The sequence below is a fragment of the Taudactylus pleione genome, unplaced genomic scaffold, assembly GCF_031769625.1.
Source record: "Taudactylus pleione unplaced genomic scaffold, aTauple2 ptg000903l, whole genome shotgun sequence".
Classification (NCBI taxonomy): Eukaryota; Metazoa; Chordata; class Amphibia; order Anura; family Myobatrachidae; genus Taudactylus; species Taudactylus pleione.
The window spans coordinates 3704030-3723411 of NW_028285304.1; positions in this window are offsets into that span (position 1 = coordinate 3704030).

A 19382-nucleotide genomic window follows, 5' to 3' on the forward strand; every position below is an offset into this window, starting at 1 on the left:
TCATAAAAATTGGCAACTGGATGTGCGCCTTTACTCTAATACCCTAACACTAATACCCAAATAACCCTAACCCCTGATCCTAACCAAAACCCTAACCCATCCCTACCCCCAAATGGGCAGACTAGATGGGCCAAATGGTTCTTATCTGCCATCAAATTCTATGTTTAAGGGGGCACAGTAATTAATTTTTACATCTAAGGAGGCAGAGTAATTAAAATATCTAAGTGGGCACAGTAAATCATTTTTATATCTAAGGGGGCACAGTAATTATTACATCTACGGGAGCACGTTCATTCATTATTACATCTACGGGAGCACATTCATTCATTATTACATCTACGGGAGCACATTCATTCATTATTACATCTAAGGGGGCACATTCATTCATTATCACATCTACGGGAGCACATTCATTCATTATCACATCTACGGGAGCACATTCATTCATTATTACATCTACGGGAACACATTAATTCATTTTTACATCTAAGGGGGCACATTCATTCATTATCACATCTAAGGGGGCACATTCATTCATTATCACATCTACGGGAGCACATTCATTCATTATCACATCTACGGGAGCACATTCATTCATTATTACATCTACGGGAGCACATTCATTCATTATTACATCTATGGGAGCACTTTCATTCATTATTACATCTACGGGAGCACGTTCATTCATTACTACATCTACGGGAGCACGTTCATTCATTATTACATCTACGGGAGCACGTTCATTCATTATTACATCTACGGGAGCACGTTCATTCATTATTACATCTACGGGAGCACGTTCATTCATTATTACATCTACGGGAGCACATTCATTCATTATTACATCTAAGGGGGCACATTCATTCATTATCACATCTACGGGAGCACATTCTTTCATTATCACATCTACGGGAGCACATTCATTCATTATCACATCTACGGGAGCACATTCATTCATTATTACATCTACGGGAGCACATTCATTCATTTTGACATCTAAGGGGGCACATTCATTCATTATCACATCTAAGGGGGCACATTCATTCATTATCACATCTACGGGAGCACATTCATTCATTATCACATCTACGGGAGCACATTCATTCATTATTACATCTACGGGAGCACATTCATTCATTATTACATCTATGGGAGCACATTCATTCATTATTACATCTAAGGGAGCACTTTCATTCATTATTACATCTATGGTGCAAATTAATTTATTACATCTAAGGGGGGACATTCATTCATTATTAAATATACTGGGGACACATGCAATAATGAATGTATCTAAGGAGGCACATTAAATCAATATTACATCTAAGGGGGCCACAATACTTCATTATTACATCTAAGGGGGGCACAGTAACTAATATACCGAAGGGGGACACAGTAATTATTACAGTTAAGGGGGGGGGGGGGCACAGTAATTATTACCTTTAAGGGGGGCACAGTAATTATTACATCTAAAGGGGGGCACAGTAATTCATTATTACATCTAAGGAAGTACAGTAATTAATATATGTATATATATATGTATATATATGTATATGTATATATATATATATATATATATAGGCAATTGTGGGAAGATGATGATGATGACCCTGGATGGGAGTACCACCTCAGCCGTGGAAAAAGGATGATGATGAATCAGCCAATAGTGAATAGGGAGTAGCCTTTCAATCATGGAAATATGAAAATGAACCAGTACTGGTGAATAATGTATGGTGCAACCTATTCATCGTTGGAAAAAGTAATTAGTTTATAGTCCAGGGAGGGACACCTCATTCATTATTACGATGATAATGAACCAGTGAATGGTACATAGTCCAGGGAGGGACACCTCAGTCGTGGTACGATGATATTGAACCAGTGAATGGTATATAGTCCAGGGAGGGACACCTCAGTCGTGGTACGATGATAATGAATCAGTGAATTGTATATAGTCCAGGGAGTGAAACCTCAGTCGTGGTACAATGATAATGAACCAGTGAATGGTATATAGTCCAGGGAGGGACACCTCAGTCGTTATTATGATGATAATGAACCAGTGAATGGTATATAGTCCAGGGAGGGACACCTCAGTCGTGGGACAATGATAATGAACCAGTGAATGGTATATAGTCCAGGGAGTGAAACCTCAGTCGTGGTACAATGATAATGAACCAGTGAATGGTATATAGTCCAGGGAGGGACACCTCAGTCGTGGGACGATGATAATGAACCAGTGAATGGTATATAGTCCAGGGAGGGACACCTCAGTCGTGGGACGATGATAATGAACCAGTGAATGGTATATAGTCCAGGGAGGGACACCTCAGTCGTGGGACAATGATAATGAACCAGTGAATGGTATATAGTCCAGGGAGGGACACCTCAGTCGTGGTACGATGATAATGAACCAGTGAATGGTATATAGTCCAGGGAGGGACACCTCAGTCGTGCTACGATGATAATGAACCAGTGAATGGTATATAGTCCAGGGAGGGACACCTCAGTCGTGGTACAATGATAATGAACCAGTGAATGGTATATAGTCCAGGGAGGGACACCTCAGTCGTGGTACAATGATAATGAACCAGTGAATGGTATATAGTCCAGGGAGGGACACCTCAGCCATGGGACAATGATAATGAATCAGTGAATGGTATATAGTCCAGGGAGGGACACCTCAGTCATGGGACAATGATAATGAACCAGTGAATGGTATATAGTCCAGGGAGGGACACCTCAGTCGTGGTACAATGATAATGAACCAGTGAATGGTATATAGTCCAGGGAGGGACACCTCAGTCGTGGTACAATGATAATGAACCAGTGAATGGTATATAGTCCAGGGAGGGACACCTCAGTCGTGGTACAATGATAATGAACCAGTGAATGGTATATATTCCAGGGAGGGACACCTCAGTCGTGGTACAATGATAATGAACCAGTGAATGGTATATAGTCCAGGGAGGGACACCTCAGCCATGGGACAATGATAATGAACCAGTGAATGGTATATAGTCCAGGGAGGGACACCTCAGTCATGGGACAATGATAATGAACCAGTGAATGGTATATAGTCCAGGGAGGGACACCTCAGTCATGGGACAGTGATAATGAACCAGTGAATGGTATATAGTCCAGGGAGGGACACCTCAGTCGTGCATAAAAGTTAATCAAAAGGTATATGATTTACATTTTCCTCATGCATGACTACTACTCCCTCATGCAAAATCATCTGTGTATCTAAATGTAGGTGATTTCATGACTTGCTTGTTTTTGGTGTTACTTGTCCTGGAGATGTTCTGGAGGTTACTGTAGTTTATTGAGCAAGTGTTTACTTAACACAGTGCAATTCATCTGTATGCATAGAACAACATCTGAGACCAGGTAATATCAACTAAATCACTATGTTTTATGTAATGTCTGAACATGTTTGGGAGATGCACTAATAAAGCTCTATAGAGCTGCGGTATGTGTGCATAGGAGATAAACTTCTAGAACTAACTGCAATAGTGACAAGGGATGATCTAGATATTGTGGCTATTCATATCCTGGATACTCTCATCAGCTGGACCTCGGAGATCTGGCAGTGAGTATCTGTCCATGTACTCTTACCCCCATCCTTATCTTAATACCCTAGCACTAATACCCTATCAACCTTAGCCCCTACTCTAACAAACCCCCAACCCTTATACACCAAGTGCCTATGCTGAACGTCCAGTCGGTCAGTGTAGGCACATCAATCATCCCCTAACATGCTCAACCTCACGTTATCGTCAGGTTGACCAGCCTGTTCGGCCGATGACTCGGAAACAACCAGCGGGAGCCCGCATCGCTGGTCGTTTCCGACATTAATGTGCTCGATCCATTAGCGACTGAACGATAACGATATCGTTCAATCGCTCATAAAAATTGGCAACTGGATGTGCGCCTTTACTCTAATACCCTAACACTAATACCCAAATAACCATAACCCCTGATCCTAACCAAAACCCTAACCCATCCCTACCCCCAAATGGGCAGACTAGATGGGCCAAATGGTTCTTATCTGCCATCAAATTCTATGTTTAAGGGGGCACAGTAATTAATTTTTACATCTAAGGAGGCAGAGTAATTAAAATATCTAAGTGGGCACAGTAAATCATTTTTATATCTAAGGGGGCACAGTAATTATTACATCTACGGGAGCACGTTCATTCATTATTACATCTACGGGAGCACATTCATTCATTATTACATCTACGGGAGCACATTCATTCATTATTACATCTAAGGGGGCACATTCATTCATTATCACATCTACGGGAGCACATTCATTCATTATCACATCTACGGGAGCACATTCATTCGTTATTACATCTACGGGAGCACATTCATTCATTTTTACATCTAAGGGGGCACATTCATTCATTATCACATCTAAGGGGGCACATTCATTCATTATCACATCTACGGGAGCACATTCATTCATTATCACATCTACGGGAGCACATTCATTCATTATTACATCTACGGGAGCACATTCATTCATTATTACATCTAAGGGAGCACTTTCATTCATTATTACATCTATGGTGCAAATTAATTTATTACATCTAAGGGGGGACATTCATTCATTATTAAATATACTGGGGACACATACATTCATTATTGCATCTAAGGAGGCACATTAAATCAATATTACATCTAAGGGGGCCACAATACTTCATTATTACATCTAAGGGGGGCACAGTAAGTAATATACCGAAGGGGGACACAGTAATTATTACAGTAAAGGGGGGGGGGCACAGTAATTATTACCTTTAAGGGGGGCACAGTAATTATTACATCTAAAGGGGGGCACAGTAATTAATTTTCTACTTCAGGGTCCATAGGGTATCCACAGGATACCTTGGGGTATAGGTGTGACGTCAGTCGCAGGGCACCAAAGAGTTAAGCTTTCAGCCTCCCAGGATGCACTAGGTCCCCCTCCTATACCCCGCCCCCGGGCCAAGGCACCTCAGTTTAGTTTGGTGCCCGGCCGGAGTCGGGTGCACCTGTTGGAGTGGGGGCTAGAAGAGCCCCTGAAGCTTTTTCTTCATGCAGCTGTGGCTGCACATCTGGATGAACAGCATGGACAGTCAGTCCTGACGTCCATGCTGTCTTCCCTACACCCCGCCGGTACCAGAACGCCGGTACTGATCCGGGGATGCTGGTGGGCGTCTGGGGTCACAGCTAGCGGTGACCCCAGATGCTCCGGACCATGGCCGGATTCAAGGGGGACAGAGGTAAGCAGCGGGGTCCCGCGGTGGGTCCCCGCTGATCACATGGTCCTAAGTCCCCAGGCAGGGGGCTCCCTGGGGACTGGCTGCAGCGTGGAGCCAGGCGACCAACCTGCGCTTCCACTACCCCCTGGGACAGCGGACCGCAGCAGAGCGGTAGCGCTGCGGCGTCCCAGGGGTTAAATGCATGCCAGGGGAGCGCGCCTTCCCTGTCTCACAGCCGGCGCCTCCCCCGCTGCACACAGCCCTCTCTGCACTGTGCTGACTGGTCCTGTGTCAGCGCTCCTCCCCCAGGCCAGCTTCTCTCTGCTCCTCGGCGGCCATCTTCTCTGCAACGCATGGTGAACGCTGCTGGAAGTCTGGAAGGAAGCATCGTGGTCTGGGTCCCCCCGCATACCTCTCCTCCGCTGTGGCTCAGGTCTGTGTATGCAGCGCTGTGTCCTACCAGGCCCTGTGTCTGTGTAGTTGAGTGATCAGCGCTGTTAGTGCAGGAATTGTTATTTCTCTGCATTGTATGTGACTGTGCTAGCGCTGCCTGTAACTTTTCTTCTCTAAACTGTCAGCTTTATTACTGTCCCTGTTCTTTCTGCTAAAGCCCTTGCGGTGCGGTGCTGCAGGGTGGTCTCTCGCCTATTTAATACTTAATTGGTGAGAGAGGTCACATACGTGGTGCCATCATGTCTGAAAGTGATTTTCCCCTCCGGCTACAGTGTACCACGTGCAAAGTACCGTTAGCGGAGGGGGAGGGTAGCGCGGAGGGCCTTTGCCGGCAGTGTTTGTCCATGGCGCGGCCTATTACGGTTACAGCACCGGTACAGGAGCCGCCCTGGGCTTGTTTCGCTCAGGCGTTAACAGCTTTAGTGGGCCAGTTAGCTCCGCAGCCCGCGTTTACTCCGATGGGTTTGTCCCAGCAGTCTGTGGTGTCGTCACCCATGCAGGGGTTCCCACGACAATTGGTGGTACCCCACAGTCTCCCTATTTCCCCGCTCCCGGGTTCTCAGGAGCCAGCGTGGGTTAACTCCCTGACGAGTTCTGTACAGCACTTGTCGCATGTGTTGCAAGGGGAGTCTGTGATGCGGCCTCATAAAAGGCCGGTGGCGTCTCTGTCCGCTCCTTATGAGGATGACGAAGGGACGTCTGATGATGGGGAGATTCTGGATCCTTACGATCAGGAACCTTTCCATACTAAGGACGCTGATGCTAAGTCCAAAGTATATATTCCTGGACTTATTCGGGCGGTCCGCACAGCCTTGGTGATTGAGGACGAAGTTCCCCCAGCGGCTAAATCTAAGTATGCCTTTTTCAAAGATGTGAAGGGCGATGCCACAGTCTTTCCTCTTTCGGGTCAGTTGGTGGACCATTTAGAGGAGGCGTGGAAACAACCTGGCAAAAGATACCAGCCGCAGAGACGCCTGGCGGTGGCTTACCCGTTCGCGGATAATTATTTTGCTAAGTGTGAATCCCCTCCACAGGTGGATTCTCACGTGACCCGTCTTGTCCGTAGTGCCACATTGCCGATGCCATCCATGTCCTCCCTTAAGGATGCTACGGACCGCAAGGTAGAAATCTGCCTGAAGTCCGCTTATTCCCTTGCAGGGGGGGCAGCACGGCCGGCTATGGCCATTTGCTGGGTTGCCAGAGCGATGGAGCGCTGGGCGGATTCATTAGAGGCTTCTTTTGAATCCGACTGTCCGGCCGAACAGGCGGAGTTGATTGGCAATCTCCGTGATTCGGCCACCTACATCAACGAGGCGGCTCTAGACATTAGTACTCTGGTGTCTAGAATTTCTTCAGCAGCGGTAGCTGCTCGTCGCACCTTGTGGCTGCGATCCTGGAAGGCGGACGCAGATCCAAGAAAGGTCTGGAAGCGTTGCCGTTTACCGGAGAAGTTCTCTTCGGTCCGGATCTGGATAAGATTGTGGCCACGCTGGCGGCAGCCAAATCTGCTTGTCTCCCGTCGGCCGCTGCTCCTTCTGGTTCTGGACCATCGTCCTTTCGGTCATCTAGGGCCCAGGGCAGGCCCAAACCACAGTCGTTTCCTCGACAGGCTGGCCCTAAGAAATCGGTCAAGCCCCGGAAACAGGCATGGAGTACCAGACGTCCGGCCCCCAAGCCAGATGACAAGCCTGCGGCCTGACGGTCCGGGTCTCCCCTTGGGGGATCCCAGGGTGGGAGGCCGCCTGCTGCAGTTCTCCCGGTGTTGGTCGTTCACTACGACAGACACTTGGGTTCTGGAGGTGGTCTCTCACGGGTACGCCCTCTCCTTCCGGCACAGACCCCCGGCTCGATTCTTCACCACGGGTCTACCATCAGACCGGAACAAGGCTACAGAGCTGCGGAAGGTATTGCACACTATGCTCCAGGCTGGAGTTATAGTGCCTGTTCCATTCTCCCAGAGGGGCCAGGGTTTCTATTCAAATCTATTTTTGGTACAGAAACCCAATGGGTCATATCGTCCGATTCTCAACCTCAAAGCACTCAACAAGTCTTTGCGGGTCCCGAAGTTTCGGATGGAGACCCTACGGTCCATCATTCTGGCGCTGGAACCTGGGGACTACATGGTGTCATTGGACATACAGGACGCTATGGCGGTCATGGCGGCTTCTCTGCGGCTGCAAGGAGTCCGCATGTTGCCGTACTTGGACGACCTGTTATTGGTGGCAGGATCTCCAGAGCTCCTGTTACACCACTTGGACCTGACCATTGCACTGCTGCAACGGCACGGCTGGCTAATCAACTGGCAGAAGTCCACTCTAATCCCGTCTCGGAGGATTCTGCATCTTGGAGCCTTATTGGACTCGGGACAGCAAAGGATCTTCGTGACGGAGGACAAGATCTCTGCTTTACAGTCAAGGGTGCGCAGTTGTCTGCACAGCCGCCGGGTGTCCTTACACTCGGCGATGAGGTTACTGGGCTCCATGGTGTCGGTGTTCGACATGGTGGAATACGCCCAGTTTCACTCCAGACCTCTGCAGCACCTGATCCTGTCCAAGTGGAACGGGCTGCCTCAGTCTCTGAAGTTCCAGACGATTGTGCTCACCCCGGAGGTTCGCCTGTCCCTTGCGTGGTGGTTAAAGACGACCCACCTCAACAAGGGACGTCCGTTCTGGGTTCCAAATTGGGTCCTGTTGACAACGGACGCCAGTCTTCGGGGCTGGGGAGCAGTTTCGGGTCCACACTTGTTCCAGGGCAGGTGGACACCGACAGAAGCGGAGCTTCCAATAAATATCTTGGAACTCCGTGCGGTCTTCAATGCTCTCCTGCAGGCACAGCGGTTTCTCCAGGGTCACCCGGTGCAGGTCCAGTCGGACAATGCTACCACCGTGGCCTACATAAACAGGCAAGGAGGAACTCGCAGTCGGGCGGCTCTCGTAGAGGTCTCTCGGATCCTGGTTTGGGCGGAGCGCAATCTTCCGGCCATATCAGCGGTCTTCATCCCGGGAGTGCTAAATTGGGAGGCGGACTTTCTAAGTCGCCAGGACGTTCATCCAGGGGAATGGTCCCTGCACCCGGACGTTTTTCAACTACTGGTGGACAGGTGGGGTCTTCCAGAAATCGACCTCATGGCGTCCCGGCACAACAACAAGTTGCCGGTGTACGGGTCTCGCACAAGAGACGAAGGGGCGTCTCTGGTGGATGCTCTGTCCGTCCGGTGGACGTTCAGGTTCGCATACCTGTTCCCTCCGGTCTCCCTTCTTCCACGGGTAATCCGGAAATTCAAACAGGAAGGAGGGACGCTCCTGTTGATAGCTCCCGCGTGGCCCAGACGGCACTGGTTCTCAGACCTTCAGGGTCTGTCCGTGGACAGTCCTCTGCGGTTGCCGCTACGACCGGACCTTCTGTCTCAGGGTCCTTGTCTTCACCCGGACCTGACTCGGCTGTCTTTGGCGGCGTGGCTGTTGAGACGGCCATGCTGAGGTCCTGGGGGTTTTCCAGCTCTGTGGTGCGTACCATGTTACGAGCTCGGAAACCGTCTTCCGCGAGGATATACCATCGCGTGTGGCATACGTTCTTCCAGTGGTGTCGACCGAGAGGTTATGCACCGCGGGAGTTTCGTCTGTCTCGGATTCTCGCCTTCCTGCAAGCGGGACTAGATCATGGGCTTCGCCTTGCTTCTTTGAAGGTACAGGTTTTGGCCCTATCTGTCTGGTTTCACCGTAGGATTGCTACAATCCCGGATGTGCGCACCTTTATGCAAGGTGTTCTCCGTATTCAGCCGCCCTTTGTTCCACCTGTGGCGCCTTGGGATTTGGCTGTGGTCCTGAGGGCTCTCCAAGGACCGCCGTTTGAACCACTGGGCTCAGTGGATATTAAATGGCTAACAGCTAAGACTGTTTTCCTTCTGGCCGTTGCTTCAGCCAGACGTGTTTCTGAGTTAGGGGCTCTTTCTTGTAGACCCCCTTTCTTGGTTTTTCATGGGAACAGGGCAGTGCTCCGCACTCAGCCCGAGTTTCTTCCCAAAGTTGTTTCCCAGTTTCATGTTAACGAGGAAATAGTTGTTCCGGCCTTTAACTCACCGGGTCTTTCCGTGGGTGAGGCCTCTTTGGATGTTGTGCGGGCCTTAAGGACTTATGTTGACCGCACTTCTTTGTTTAGGAAGTCGGACGCTTTGTTGTCCTCTATGGCTTCTGTAAAAAGGGTTGGCCTGCTTCAAAGCAAACTTTGGCAGCCTGGATCCGTATGGCTATTTCTGAAGCTTATCTTCATGAAGGCCTACCGGTCCCTCCTTCTCTGAAGGCTCATTCCACTAGGTCTGTGGGTCCTTCGTGGGCAGCTCGACGTGGTGCCTCGGCAGTTCAGATCTGCAAGGCTGCTACGTGGTCTTCTGTCCATACCTTCGTGAGGTATTACAGGTTTGACACCTTCGCCTCTCAGGATGCTTCCTTCGGGCGGCGGATTCTCCTTTCTGCACAGGAGCGTCCCCACCCTTAAAGGATACTGCTTTGGGACATCCCCAAGGTATCCTGTGGATACCCTATGGACCCTGAAGTAGAAAATATGAGATATGGTAAGAACTTACCCTTGTTATCTCTATTTCTACGAAGTCCATAGGGTTCCACAGGACTCCCGCCCTGTCGCACCTGTGCTGCAGATGGGCTTTGCTCTGGTCACCGGTTTTCCGTCTCCCTCTGGTGAGAATGTGATTCTTGTATGTGTCCAGATCTTTGTTCTCTCTCTTCCTTCTCCTCCTCCGGCCTATGGCTTGGTAACTAACTGAGGTGCCTTGGCCCGGGGGCGGGGTATAGGAGGGGGACCTAGTGCATCCTGGGAGGCTGAAAGCTTAACTCTTTGGTGCCCTGCGACTGACGTCACACCTATACCCCAAGGTATCCTGTGGAACCCTATGGACTTCGTAGAAATAGAGATAACAAGGGTAAGTTCTTACCATATCTCATATTATTACATCTAAGGAAGTACAGTAATTAATATATGTATATATATATATATATATATATGGGCAATTGTGGGAAGATGATGATGATGACCCTGGATGGGAGTACCACCTCAGCCGTGGAAAAAGGATGATGATGAATCAGCCAATAGTAAATAGGGAGTAGCCTTTCAATCATGGAAATATGAAAATGAACCAGTACTGGTGAATAATGTATGGTGCAACCTATTCATCGTTGGAAAAAGTAATTAGTTTATAGTCCGGGGAGGGACACCTCAGTCGTGGTACGATGATAATGAACCAGTGAATGGTATGTAGTCCAGGGAGTGACACCTCATTCGTTATTACGATGATAATGAACCAGTGAATGGTACATAGTCCAGGGAGGGACACCTCAGTCGTGGTACGATGATATTGAACCAGTGAATGGTATATAGTCCAGGGAGGGACACCTCAGTCGTGGTATGATGATAATGAATCAGTGAATGGTATATAGTCCAGGGAGTGAAACCTCAGTCGTGGTACAATGATAATGAACCAGTGAATGGTATATAGTCCAGGGAGGGACACCTCAGTCATGGGACAATGATAATGAACCAGTGAATGGTATATAGTCCAGGGAGGGACACCTCAGTCGTGGGGCAATGATAATCAACCAGTGAATGGTATATAGTCCAGGGAGGGACAGCTCAGTCGTGGTACAATGATAATGAACCAGTGAATGGTATATAGTCCAGGGAGGGACACCTCAGTCGTGGTACGATGATAATGAATCAGTGAATGGTATATAGTCCAGGGAGTGAAACCTCAGTCGTGGTACAATGATAATGAACCAGTGAATGATATATAGTCCAGGGAGGGACACCTCAGTCGTGGGACGATGATAATGAACCAGTGAATGGTATATAGTCCAGGGAGGGACACCTCAGTCGTGGGACAATGATAATGAACCAGTGAATGGTATATAGTCCAGGGAGGGACACCTCAGTCGTGGTACGATGATAATGAACCAGTGAATGGTATATAGTCCAGGGAGGGACACCTCAGTCGTGGTACGATGATAATGAACCAGTGAATGGTATATAGTCCAGGGAGGGACACCTCAGTCGTGCTACGATGATAATGAACCAGTGAATGGTATATAGTCCAGGGAGGGACACCTCAGTCGTGGTACAATGATAATGAACCAGTGAATGGTATATAGTCCAGGGAGGGACACCTCAGTCGTGGTACAATGATAATGAACCAGTGAATGGTATATAGTCCAGGGAGGGACACCTCAGCCATGGGACAATGATAATGAATCAGTGAATGGTATATAGTCCAGGGAGGGACACCTCAGTCATGGGACAATGATAATGAACCAGTGAATGGTATATAGTCCAGGGAGGGACACCTCAGTCATGGGACAATGATAATTAACCAGTGAATGGTATATAGTCCAGGGAGGGACACCTCAGTCGTGGTACAATGATAATGAACCAGTGAATGGTATATAGTCCAGGGAGGGACACCTCAGTCGTGGTACAATGATAATGAACCAGTGAATGGTATATAGTCCAGGGAGGGACACCTCAGTCGTGGTACAATGATAATGAACCAGTGAATGGTATATAGTCCAGGGAGGGACACCTCAGCCATGGGACAATGATAATGAACCAGTGAATGGTATATAGTCCAGGGAGGGACACCTCAGCCATGGGACAATGATAATGAACCAGTGAATGGTATATAGTCCAGGGAGGGACACCTCAGTCATGGGACAGTGATAATGAACCAGTGAATGGTATATAGTCCAGGGAGGGACACCTCAGTCATGGGACAGTGATAATGAACCAGTGAATGGTATATAGTCCAGGGAGGGACACCTCAGTCGTGCATAAAAGTTAATCAAAAGGTTTATGATTTACATTTTCCTCATGCATGACTACTACTCCCTCATGCAAAATCATCTGTGTATCTAAATGTAGGTGATTTCATGACTTGCTTGTTTTTGGTGTTACTTGTCCTGGAGATGTTCTGGAGGTTACTGTAGTTTATTGAGCAAGTGTTTACTTAACACAGTGCAATTCATCTGTATGCATAGAACAACATCTGAGACCAGGTAATATCAACTAAATCACTATGTTTTATGTAATGTCTGAACATGTTTGGGAGATGCACTAATAAAGCTCTATAGAGCTGTGGTATGTGTGCAAATGTTAGGAGCTTAGGAGATAAACTTCTAGAACTAACTGCAATAGTAACAAGGGATGATCTAGATATTGTGGCTATTCATATCCTGGATACTCTCATCAGCTGGACCTCGGAGATCTGGCAGTGAGTATCTGTCCATGTACTCTTACCCCCATCCTTATCTTAATACCCTAGCACTAATACCCTAACAACCTTAGCCCCTACTCTAACAAACCCCCAACCCTTATACACCAAGTGCCTATGCTGAACGTCCAGTCGGTCAGTGTAGGCACATCAATCATCCCCTAACATGCTCAACCTCACGTTATCGTCAGGTTGACCAGCCTGTTCGGCCGATGACTCGGAAACGACCAGCGGGAGCCCGCATCGCTGGTCGTTTCCGACATTAATGTGCTCGATCCATGAGCGACTGAACGATAACGATATCGTTCAATCGCTCATAAAAATTGGCAACTGGATGTGCGCCTTTACTCTAATACCCTAACACTAATACCCAAATAACCCTAAACCCTGATCCTAACCAAAACCCTAACCCATCCCTACCCCCAAATGGGCAGACTAGATGGGCCAAATGGTTCTTATCTGCCATCAAATTCTATGTTTAAGGGGGCACAGTAATTAATTTTTACATCTAAGGAGGCAGAGTAATTAAAATATCTAAGTGGGCACAGTAAATCATTTTTATATGTAAGGGGGCACAGTAATTATTACATCTAAGGGGGCACAGTAATTAATTTTTACATCTAAGGAGCTACAGTAATTAATATATCTAAGTGGGCACAGTAAATCATTTTTATATCTAAGGGGGGATCACAGTAATTAATTATAACACATAAGGGGGCACAGTTACTTATTATTGAACACAAGGGTGCCACTGACACCAGATTTATTTTATTACCCTCATACCCACCAGCCAAGAGGTGCCAGTGCTATTCAACATTGGTCTGGGTATCCCTAAGTATTTGCGCATCCCCCTAGTGGTCTTCACCCCATGCTGAGTAACATGGACCTCTGCAGATGGGAGGATTTTTTACACATGCTGACTGGCCAAATAACATGGCTGCCTGCGGTCTGCACACTTTCAAAAAATTTTTCTTTACTGGCGACTGTTCTACTGGGTGTTCCTGTCATTTGCCAGACCGCAGTTAGATCATTTTTTGTGGCCTATATTTTAATTACATTTTTAATAAAAATAGAGATGGCAATATCTAAAATGGCGATTTGAAAAATATTATTTCATCAGCTGTTTGCCTTTTAGTGAATATAACAGTATTAAAACCGCCAATAAAATCGCAGAAAATCCGGTACTTCTAATTTGTTAGGGTTAATGTCATGCTGCATGCATATATAATAATTAGAACGATCCTTCCTTTCTCCTACACCCGGAGGATCCTGGTACCTTATTGCAACTTAAAGTCATATTTTAGGTAAAATCCCATCTCTGCCCAAATACCACGACTGTCTCTCCCTGCAGATGAGTGAGGACAGCCACTAAACCACTCATATATACTGTACTGTGTACTGTACATGATATAATAATGTAATGGGTGCAGCATATATACAGTACTGTACATGATATAATAATGTAATGGGTGCAGCATATATACAGTACTGTACATGATATAATAATGTAATGGGTGCAGCGTATATACAGTACTGTACATGATATAATAATGTAAGTGTTAGGGACCTGCCTGATAGAGGTCACCTGGACGCGGTGGGCAGGCCCATAATTATGGCCATTATTATGCAAAGAACCTCTGGGATGCTATTTAGCAGTTATATTATTAGGTTCAGCATGGTTAGAGTGTGCACTTGCATTTGTCTCTTTATGCTTGCAGCACTACAAGTCTCAGCAGGTAGCACCTCACATTGTGCTTAGGGTGTGCAATCTAGGGCCCCTCCCCCTATATACAGTACTGTACATGTAATGGATGCAGCATATATACAGTACTATATACTATGTACATGTAATGGATGCAGCATATATACAGTACTGTACATGTAATAGATGCAGCATATATACAGTACTATATACTATGTACATGTAATGGATGCAGCATATATACAGTACTGTACATGTAATAGATGCAGCATATATACAGTACTATATACTATGTACATGTAATGGATGCAGCATATATACAGTACTGTACATGTAATGGATGCAGCATATATACAGTACTGTACATGTAATGGATGTAGCATATATACAGTACTGTACATGTAATGGATGCAGCATATATACAGTACTATATACTATGTACATGTAATGGATGCAGCATATATACAGTACTGTACATGTAATGGATGCAGCATATATACAGTACTATATACTATGTACATGTAATGGATGCAGCATATATACAGTACTGTACATGTAATGGATGCAGCATATATACAGTACTGTACATGTAATGGATGCAGCATATATACAGTACTGTACATGTAATGGATGCAGCATATATACAGTACTATATACTATGTACATGTAATGGATGCAGCATATATACAGTACTGTACATGTAATAGATGCAGCATATATACAGTACTATATACTATGTACATGTAATGGATGCAGCATATATACAGTACTGTACATGTAATGGATGCAGCATATATACAGTACTGTACATGTAATAGATGCAGCATATATACAGTACTATATACTATGTACATGTAATGGATGCAGCATATATACAGTACTGTACATGTAATGGATGCAGCATATATACAGTACTGTACATGTAATGGATGCAGCATATATACAGTACTGTACATGTAATGGATGCAGCACATATACAGTACTGTATACTATGTACATGTAATGGATGCAGCATATATACAGTACTGTACATGTAATGGATGCAGCATATATACAGTACTGTACATGTAATGGATGCAGCATATATACAGTACTATATACTATGTACATGTAATGGATGCAGCATATATACAGTACTGTACATGTAATAGATGCAGCATATATACAGTACTATATACTATGTACATGTAATGGATGCAGCATATATACAGTACTGTACATGTAATGGATGCAGCATATATACAGTACTGTACATGTAATGGATGCAGCATATATACAGTACTATATACTATGTACATGTAATGGATGCAGCATATATACAGTACTGTACATGTAATGGATGCAGCATATATACAGTACTATATACTATGTACATGTAATGGATGCAGCATATATACAGTACTGTACATGTAATGGATGCAGCATATATACAGTACTATATACTATGTACATGTAATGAATGCAGCATATATACAGTACTGTACATGTAATGGATGCAGCATATATACAGTACTATATACTATGTACATGTAATGGATGCAGCATATATACAGTACTGTACATGTAATAGATGCAGCACATATACAGTACTATATACTATGTACATGTAATGGATGCAGCATATATACAGTACTGTACATGTAATGGATGCAGCATATATACAGTACTATATACTATGTACATGTAATGGATGCAGCATATATACAGTACTGTACATGTAATGGATGCAGCATATATACAGTACTATATACTAGGGGTGAGCGGGTTCGGATTTCTGAAATCCGAACCCCCCCGAGCCCCCCCGATCCGAGTCCGATCCGAGTCAGGCTCGACTTTTCCCGCCTGACTCGGATCTGACATCGAGGCAAAACGTCATCATCCCGCCTTCCGAGTCTCGCGGGTTTTGGATCCTATATAAGGTACCCGCGTCGGCGCCATTTTCTCACTCGGCTGTGGACAGTGAAGAGGGAGGGTGGGAGTTAGTGCTGTGTAGTGTAGTGTAGTGTAGTGCTGCTGTTGTCCACTACTTCAAAGTCCATAGGGGCTGGCTGTGTTGTGCTGTGCTGCTGTTGTTAATAGGGGCTGTGTCCACTACTTCAAAGTCCATAGGGGCTGGCTGGACTGTGTTGTGCAGTCAGTTCCAAAGTCCTGTGCAGTGTCCCAGTCCTAAAGGGGTGCTGTAGTGTTGTCCAGGGGGTGCTCTGTCCATCAGGGGTGCTCCCCCCAAGTGCTAAAAAAATAATATATTTTCTGTGTTTGTGAATTGTGTGCGCAGTAGCCGCACGTGCATCAACAAAGTAGTGCCAAGCGTGCGCCTGTGTCATAAGTAAAGGGCCGGCTGGCTTGACCGTTAAGGGTGCTGTAACCCCCGAAAGTACACTCCAGTCCAAACCAAAAAAAAAATTATTTTCTGTGTTTGTGAATTGTGTGCGCAGTAGCCGCACGTGCATCAACAAAGTAGTGCCAAGCGTGCGCCTGTGTCATAAGTAAAGGGCCGGCTGGCTTGACCGTTAAGGGTGCTGTAACCCCCGAAAGTACACTCCAGTCCAAACCTAAAAAAAAATTATTTTCTGTGTTTGTGAATTGTGTGCGCAGTAGCCGCACGTGCATCAACAAAGTAGTGCCAAGCGTGCGCCTGTGTCATAAGTAAAGGGCCGGCTGGCTTGACCGTTAAAGGGTGCTGTAACCCCCGAAAGTACACTCCAGTCCAAACCAAAAAAAAATTATTTTCTGTGTTTGTGAATTGTGTGCGCAGTAGCCGCACGTGCATCAACAAAGTAGTGCCAAGCGTGCGCCTGTGTCATAAGTAAAGGGCCGGCTGGCTTGACCGTTAAAGGGTGCTGTAACCCCCGAAAGTACACTCCAGTCCAAACCAAAAAAAAATTATTTTCTGTGTTTGTGAATTGTGTGCGCAGTAGCCGCACGTGCATCAACAAAGTAGTGCCAAGCGTGCGCCTGTGTCATAAGTAAAGGGCCGGCTGGCTTGACCGTTAAGGGTGCTGTAACCCCCGAAAGTACACTCCAGTCCAAACCTAAAAAAAAATTATTTTCTGTGTTTGTGAATTGTGTGCGCAGTAGCCGCACGTGCATCAACAAAGTAGTGCCAAGAGTGCGCCTGTGTCATAAGTAAAGGGCCGGCTGGCTTGACCGTTAAAGGGTGCTGTAACCCCCGAAAGTACACTCCAGTCCAAACCTAAAAAAAAATTATTTTCTGTGTTTGTGAATTGTGTGCGCAGTAGCCGCACGTGCATCAACAAAGTAGTGCCAAGCGTGCGCCTGTGTCATAAGTAAAGGGCCGGCTGGCTTGACCGTTAAAGGGTGCTGTAACCCCCGAAAGTACACTCCAGTCCAAACCAAAAAAAAATTATTTTCTGTGTTTGTGAATTGTGTGCGCAGTAGCCGCACGTGCATCAACAAAGTAGTGCCAAGCGTGCGCCTGTGTCATAAGTAAAGGGCCGGCTGGCTTGACCGTTAAAGGGTGCTGTAACCCCCAAAGTACACTCCAGTCCAAACCAAAAAAAAATTATTTTCTGTGTTTGTGAATTGTGTGCGCAGTAGCCGCACGTGCATCAACAAAGTAGTGCCAAGAGTGCGCCTGTGTCATAAGTAAAGGGCCGGCTGGCTTGACCGTTAAAGGGTGCTGTAACCCACAAAGTACACTCCAGTCCGAACCAAAAAAAAATTTATTTTCTGTGTTTAGCCGCACGTATATATCAAATCGATATAACATAAATGGAGGACCAAACTTTCTCCGATAAAAATAAAATAGAGAAAGATCAAGAACCACTTCCTCCTAGTGCTGAAGCTGCTGCCACTAGTCATGACATAGACGATAACATGCCATCAACGTCGTCTGCCAAGGCCGATGCCCAATGTCATAGTAGAGGGCACATACAATCCCAAATGGCAAAGTTCAGGAAAATGACCTTGAAAAAGACATTTAAATCAGCTGAAGAGAAACGTAAACTTGCCAATATGCCATTTACGACACGGAGTGGCAAGGAACGGCTAAGGTCGATCCCTAGTATGTTCATGACTAGTGGTTCAGCTTCACATGACGATGGAAGCACTCCTCCCACTAAAAAAATCAAAAGAGTTAAGCTGGCAAAAGCACAGCGAAGAACTGTGCTTTCTAAGAAGATATCACAAATCCCCAAAGAGAGTCCAAGTGTGGTGGTGGTTGCGATGCCTGACCTTCCCAGCACTGGACGGGAAGAGGTGGCTCTTTCCACCATTTGCACGCCCCCTGCAAGTGCTGAAAGGAGCACCCACAGTCCACTTGCTGATATGCAAATTGAAGATGTCACTGTTGAAGTACAACAGGATGAGGATACTGGTGTAGCTGGCGCTGAGGAGGAAGTTGGCGAGGAGGATTCTGATGGTGATGTGGTTTGTTTAAATCAGGCTCCGGGGGAGACAGTTGTTGTCCGTGGGATGAAAAAGCCCATCACGGTCATGCCTGGGCAGAAGACCAAACATTCCACCTCTTTGGTCTGGCAATATTTCTATCCAAATCCGGACAACAACTGTCTTGCCATATGTACCATATGTAAAGGTGAAATAAGTAGGGGTAGGGACGTCAACCACCTAGGAACATCCTCCCTTATACGGCACCTGCAGCGCGTTCATAAAAAGTTACTGTCAAGTTCAGAAACTTTGGCTCAGACCGTAAGCAGTCCAGGGACACCTAAATCCCGTTGTCCTGTTGTAT